Genomic DNA, 8,089 nt, shown 5'->3' on the forward strand with positions numbered 1-8,089 from the left:
ATCACATACACAAAGTTCAACTTGCAGTGAAATGTTTTTATGACAAAAATTGAAGTTTAAAAGTACACAGAACTTAGTAAAAATCCTGATTTTTTTGTAGAATGAAATGTGACCCATCACATCGAAACGAGGATTAAGTCCAAAAGTGACAAATCCAGAAAAAGTCAAATATAGTGTTTTGACTAAAATGTTAACAAAAAATGCATTAGTCAAAAGATAAGGAATAAAAGCCTTGTCAGTTAAATGAACTGTCTAAAATATAATCATAAAACAAAATTAGGAAGCACTATTTTGAGCAGTAGCAACAAAAAAAAACTGATTTTGAGGAAAAATGCCTTAAATTTTTAAGATTTTCCCTGTGAGTTAGCAAAGTTTTGTTTTTTTTAGCTGGGAAATCTCAATATTCAGATATAATTTGAGGTTTCCTCTTTATAAGGACATCAACAATTCCTCATTAAAAGGACATAAATTAGGATTCAGACCAAAGATTTATGTATTATTGTAACCAACAAGACAATTTAAGTCATATATATGGATTTAATTATGATATCAGAATGATCCAGGTATCAAAATGWAYVMTTTAAAGCCAAGAATCTGAAAATGTAATTAGGTCATTTTGACCAAATTTGACTTAATCCTCATTTTGAAATGATGGCTCACAAATATGCAATCTCATCACACTGAGTCATCTTGTCCTGCACATCCTTTCAGCAAGATGTGTGGAAGTATGTGTGATCCTGTTGTGAAGGGTCCTCCCACTGGGTATGGACTGAGTTCAGATGTGGTGCAGAGGGTGGTGTGAAGATGTGGCATCAGGGCGTGGAGTGAAGACACGTGCATCAGGAGGTGATGTGGAGATGCTGGCCTTGTCTGGGACAACTGGAGATGAATCAACAGCGCAGTCTGGAAAACATCAGCAACATTAAAATGTACACAGTCTTTGCATAGTAGAAACAGTAAAGTGACACTTATTTTTTATAATTTTTGTTTAACATTGTGGGGAAAAGTTTCTCATTCAACACTTTCACACATCATATGCCCTTGTGACACGACTTTGAATAAGGGAGATKTAATTAAAGTATGGATGATTTTGATTTATTGAAATCAAGTTGGCATACTAAAAGTGACTAATGTGGTAAGACTTACTTAGGGTTCCAGGAGTTCTGATAGGCTTCGCTGTGCCTTCTCCCTTCTTGAACTTGGGAAAGAATAATCTACATGGGAGCTCTCCAGATGAGGTAGATGCCTGCAGACGTGCATTTTCATTGAAATGCATTGCAGCCATGTACAGTCTGGTTAAAATAGCATAAAAGAATATTACATGTTAGTTTGAAGTTGCACCATTAAAACTCATCTAACACACAGTATTTTGAATAACGAAAAAAAAAACATAAATACAGAGTGACTAAAACAACACTGCAGCCGATATTTTTTGGCCGATTCTTGAAGCCGATACTACTTTTTCTTCCTCCCTCCATTAACATGATAAAAATAAGAATGATAAATGTTACACAAGTCTTAATTTAAAACAAAACAAACTAAAAAAAACATTTATTAACTAAGCATTGTCTGAAGAGGCTGTATAAAGTGCTGCCACACAGGATTTCTTCTTTCAGCCCTTTCTTAAAAAATCATTACTCATTTTATCTAGTGCTAAATATGTTGTTTTTATTTGTATATTCACAAGATTAATATATTTTGTTACATAAAATGACTATGTCCCCAGCTTTTTTGATGCAAAAACAGCAACACAGAGAAAAAAAAGGAGAGACACACATCCATCTTGCTATCCTTATGAGGACTTCACACACACAGCGCTCACAGATTCTCTGCCTCATTCTGCTGCTCCCGTTTTTAACACCAACCTGTGTTGTCCGCAAGCACTTTCCGCCCTGTTGTGGGTACATTTCCTTGAAAAATAAAACTTAACCAGGCAATTTGAACAAGCTCTGACGCTGGTAGTCTATGTAGATAAGAATGTGGATTTACACACCACAGAACCAAACATTTTGACTTCTGAACTTGCATATTCGGCATGACACTATGAACTACAAAATCACACAACGAGGAAAAAAAATGGCGGACTATGAAATCCAGTTGGCCGAAAATACCTTACCATAAATGGTAGTTCTGAAGAAAAAAGTGTGACGAAATAAACAATGACATGAAATAAGCAACAGCAGATTTTGAACAAACTGAAAAATTTGACCCATAAAAAATATATCTTTGCAGTAACTGGACAGATTAAATTAAAGTTTTCTACACTCCTAGACACTACAATTGCACAAAAAATCGTTTATAAATGCAAAAAAGTGCATTTAGCATGATATAGCTCCTTTAAATATTGTAGATGTATATTTACGTATTATTTTGAAAGTTTTATTGAAATCCATCCAGCAGTTTATAAGATATTTTGTTAACAGACAAACACAGCACAAAAACACACTATTAAATTTTCATCTAAATGTTAAAGTATGGGTAGTAACAAAAAGGGCTGTTAAAACTAGCTGTTTCTAATACTGACATGAGCTGTGATGAATGTTTTGCATCAGAAACACGTTTTACTTACTGCAAAAACTAAAATGCAGGACGTGTCTTATCGCTTGGTTTTATTATCTGATACCACAACAGCTCAGATGTTCTGGTGTGTATCACGGGAGCGTCGACTCTGGCTTTTATTGTGTGACCTGTGGAAATACTACAACATCAGTCACTGCTAAGTGATCATGTGGGTCATCATCATTGCCATGAGAATAACGCAAATGTGCTCCGAACAATGTGTTTTAGGTTTAAAAAAGGACACAAGAGCAGAGCATGAAAAATTCATGGACTTCCTCGGGCGTGTTCTGCAATCCCAAACCATCATGTCCCAGTTCAATTAGGATTTCTTGGTTTCAACAAGATCAAACAAAGTCAAACGGTCTAACACCACCAGTCTCTGCTTGCTTAGTATCTTGTGCTTCTCTCTGTAACGTTACCAATAATTAGCAGAATTTCAGCTGGACGTGTCTGATCATCGTCCATCCTGGAACCAACACAAAGTACAGCTGAAAAACAGAACTTTTGAAGTCAACCCATTTTAAGATTACATAATACTTAGCTAACCTTGGAAAATACGAAAATGGTTATAACTCAGGCAATTTTACATATATTGGGTTACATTTTGATGCTACCAGAGTTGTGAATTAGTCATACCACATTCTATGGCTGTGTCCAAAGTCGGGCCACATATTTCAAAGGCTGGATTTAAAGGCTGATTACATCACAGCGATGCACCAAAGGCTGTCCAAATACAAAGGCTCCTCCAAATGCGGTCTACAAATGCGTCCTCCTTTTCTTTCCCTTTTTTATTACGAACGGGTCAAGTGGATTCGTCTCAGCCCCCACCTAAAGGCTGAGTGAGTCACACTAAAAGATTTTAAACCAGTCGGCCGATTTTCAAAGACTGATAGAGCTCACAAATGAGGATAAAAAATCATGGATATACCAGGTTTGGTCCTACAGTGTGTGGTGTACAGCCACATGGCAAGAGACAACACACCACACTCGAACATACTGTATATTTCAGTCATGAACCATCAGATATTAAAACACGCGAGACTTCCTGAAATCTTGTGAGACTTCAGATGTCCGAGGAAAAATCTCACGTGACCTCCAGAGAGATGTGAGTTCAGAGTAAATAAACATTTGCAACAAGGAATACACAATGTTGATCGTTTGGGGACTATTTTTACCAGAGGAAAAACAATTCCATTGGACTTTTAACATCCAGCAGACTTTCTGGTGAGTCATGACAGTTTTTTTTTTTGTGTTCTGTACTTTGGAATCCCCTCCGTGTTTACGTCACCTCGCTTTCTGATTGGCTGCACGTCTCATTCACAGTCTGAGATCTTGGGTGAACACTACACACACTGTGATATCGGGCCAAAAAATCAAACATGTTGAAAATCCCTGATTTGAGGTCGGAGCAGCCCCAACGTCCTTCCGAGCTGACTAGATCACTCTTAACTCACCACCCAGGGCAGAAATATCTGCATTGATTATCTTTAGAGCCATCACGATAATCTGGATTTCCTTAAGATTGTTGGAAGAGAAAAATCAGCATGATAAGATCATATTTTTTATTGTTATTGTTATTAATATATTTATATTTTGCTCATTTGAATCTTCATTGCTTCTGTTTGGCATCGTCAGGACATATGCTGGGGTAAAGACAGGAATAAAGCTGAAGGCTAGAATGTCCAAATTCACCAACAAAGGACCTGCGAATGTCAATCAGGTAGGCCGGGTCCTTTGAAGAATGCAGCCCTCGAACTTGTACACAGCCTATAAGCACCAATAGCTATCGAAATACAATGAGATAATAAAATGCTATTCTCAAAGTTTGACCAAAAGTGCATATTGCCTTTAATTAAAAAAAAAAATCTATACAAACAGAACCAGGCTGTAGTGGTAGTGACGGATAAGTCTTTCAGAAAAGAACTTTGTTTGACACACACCTCAGAAGGACACTGTGTTGCTTCATTCAGCTGCACATGGACTGGGGAGGCTGGTTTGATGGAATCAAGGCATGTAGACAGTATTGGTCACAACTTGCTTCACTCAGCTGACCTTTGACAAATGAGGAAGGTATTTTAGATGAGTGTGAATGGTGAGAATCTATGATCTTATCAGCTGTGATTGAGGCAAACACTAGCAGTGATGAGGGGGAACCCGTAAAGCGTTTCCCTGGCAATATTGCAAAGCCCGGTCACACATCGATGAAAACATCTCATCAAACATTTATGCTATCAGCTCCGCAGCAAATCCATTTGAATGTGCTGAGCTGCGGGGATAATTACAAGCCATGATGATAAATAATCTCTACCTCAAAGTTAGAGGGACGCAGTCAGGTATTATGTTCCTCCTAGCCGGTGCAAGCGATGAGGTAATTAATAGCAGCATGAAAATCATGACACAATTTCATAGTTAACAGTAATTACCTTGCCGACTGCGGTGATTGCAGCTCTTCTGTCTGCTCTGGGCTGGAAACCCACTGTCCTCAGCCCGGTGTGTGTTCAATGAAATAATTTTGAAGCTACGTGTTGCAGAAAACATGAAGATTTTTCTGATTCAAACCCACAGAGAGCGAGAGAGACTGGTGGTTTGACTGAGCGTGTTTGCTCATGGACAGAATGAGAGAAGAAAGATGAACCACAGAAAACAGAAGAAGTCAAAACACTACTTTATTTAACAATTGATGCTAGCCTTCCTGCTACAAGTCTGTGTTTGTATTATTGAAATAGCTCACACAAACCAGCTGATGAACTTTAATAAAATATGATAGAATGGAATAGGATTTCAACAGAGTACAACAAAATTTGGGTTTGCTTTCTTAAGTGAAAAATAAAAACATAATAAAAGGCAAAAACAGAATTTACAGTAACACTTTATTTGAAGGGGTGTGACATTACTCTGTCATTAACGCAATATAACACCTGTCATGAACATGAAGGAGACTTCATGAATGTTTATTACCATTGCCATTAAGTGTCATTCGGTAAATTATGACACATGTAATGCAAAGTTGACATTGCTTAAAATGCATTGGTTATGACAACTTGACATTAAACAAGAAATCATATGATGGATGCAATCACATGACACTGTAAATACAATAAAAGTGTACCACTTGGAATTTCCATATCAGAATATATACCATATAATACCAACGTCAGGTTGTCATAAAGTCATTTTTGTCTTGGCTTGGACAGGTGCTATGTCATGTTTATGACAGAGTATTGTCAGTCTTATGAACACCCTGTCAAATAAAGTGTTACTGAATTTACATTAACTACAATGACAAAATGACACATTCAAACAAGACGATTGTACAAAAAGTAGTCATTTAAAGTATAAAACCACCCCTGATGTGCCACATAAGGAAGATTGATATTGCACTAGTTGTCCCTTATTGCACTTTTTTAGTTCTTATTGTGGCTCTTGTTGAGTTTGGAAGCATTTGAGAGATAATAACTGTTTCTAAACGCATTTGTTCTTGTCTTTATTGATCTCTACCTATTTTCCTGATGGTAACAGTTCATACAGATCGTGTCCAAGGTGAGATCTGTTCTTTAGGATGTTGTCAGCTTTATCTAGGCAGCGGGAACAATGCAAGTCTTCCAGTGAGAGAAGAGGGCAGCCTACTGTCTTCTGGACTGTGCTGATGACTCTCTGGAGTGCTTTCCTTTGATCCACTGTGCAGATGAGCACTAATAGAAAGACACTGGTCATTTCCTTTTTCCTGAATCTTTGAGGTGTTGAGGTTGTTCTCCCTGCACCAAGCAGTCACTTGCTCAACTTCATCCCTGTAGGCATACTTATCCCTCCAATGATGAGCCCCACCACTGCTTTGTGTCGTCTGTGAATTTGACAATGGTGTTGCTGTGGTGAGAAGGGGTGCAGTCATGTGTAGAACAGGGGCCTCAGCACACAGCCCTGGGGGACTCCAGTGCTGAGACTGAAGGTTGTGTGATGGCTTACTTGAAACCTCTTTTACAATAAAGAAGATGTTTACCCATGTGCCGGTGAAGTGTGGAAGCCCCAGTTCCCCTAATGTCCACCAGTATGTTAGGCTTGAAGGTGTTGAAAGCAGAGCTGTAGTCTACAAAGACAATTTACATGTAACTTTCTTTTGCTCTTGGTGGGAGTTGTATTGAAACTCTCACAAAATAATCCATGTATATACACTTGTAAAAAATACATGAAAAATGTCAATTACTGAACCAGATTTACACGCAATGAACTAAAATGTGGCATAATGTGGGATCATTCACAACACATGCTCTGATTGTTACACATTGCACAGCAACTCTGCCTAAAATCTTGGCATCAGCTGTACCCTGTTGGTCTGTTAGTAAAATATCTCATGAACTACCATAGTAAAACTCTGAAACTGATTAACTTTTGGAGTCAACTCAATTCAAGATGGCCACCACTGCCAGTCAATGGTTAGATGACACAAAAATAACAATTTAAATTTTTAAATACTGAGCTCACATTTGGGTTGGTAGTAATTTAGAGTCAGCCCTCATTCAGATCTAGCTTTATATTTCACAAGATTACATCTTGTATCATTTACAATATTTGAGTAAAACAGCTTTAACTGCGATCGTTCTTATCATAAGATTATCAAGGTCTAAAACTCTTGTATGAACAGTGGTGTGCTTTCTTAAAGAAATGCAAATTAAGTGGGAAATGCTTAGTAAGATAGAATACAGGATAAAGAAAAAATGTTTTTATGCACATATATAAAATCTCTTCAGACAAACATGTTATGTGTGAGATAAGCACAGCTTGTTTCCATGGCACACTGCTGCATGCGAACGTGCATTTTTCTGTATTCTCTATAAGAGATGCCTGTCTGAAGTGTCAAACCCTTGACCTTCATCAGATAATCCTTCTTATGGATGCATTGGAAGATCCCCAGTGCAGCTGGGTCCAGTTCTTGTTTAGTTTTTGTTCTTTCTGCTTAGTTTAACATGAAAATAATGAAAATACAGCTCTGTCCCGATGATCTGGTGTCTGAATGAGTCACTGCAGAATGTTTCACTTCTCTGCTGTAAAAATCCTCCTGGGTTCCTTCCGTTTGTTATTTATTTGGACTGTGAATCACCATCTAATCATCTTTGCTGCATCTGACTCAACCTGAACAAACTGGATTTAATAATAAAAAGTCACTCATCCATTTTCTGTTCACATGAACACAATAAACCCGGCAATGTGAAGCTTCTTTCTATTTCTGTTGCTATGCTATTGACTTTTGTGCAAAACCTTTGGAAAGACAGGACTTTTTTCTATAAAATCCCCATTTTGGAGTATTTATTGAGCAGAATGTAAATAAAAACAGAATGCTATGAGTTGCAAATCTCACAAACTTCAATTCTTTAACTAAGAAATTGTTATTATTACTGGACATTTTAGTGGGAATGTTGTTCCATTTTAGGTTGATGCAGGATTCTATCTATCTATCTATCTATCTATCTATCTATCTATCTATCTATCTATCTATCTATCTATCTATCTATCTATCTATCTATCTATCTATCTA

Source organism: Austrofundulus limnaeus, unplaced genomic scaffold (genome assembly GCF_001266775.1).
Source record: "Austrofundulus limnaeus strain Quisiro unplaced genomic scaffold, Austrofundulus_limnaeus-1.0 Scaffold12, whole genome shotgun sequence".
NCBI lineage: Eukaryota > Metazoa > Chordata > Actinopteri > Cyprinodontiformes > Rivulidae > Austrofundulus > Austrofundulus limnaeus.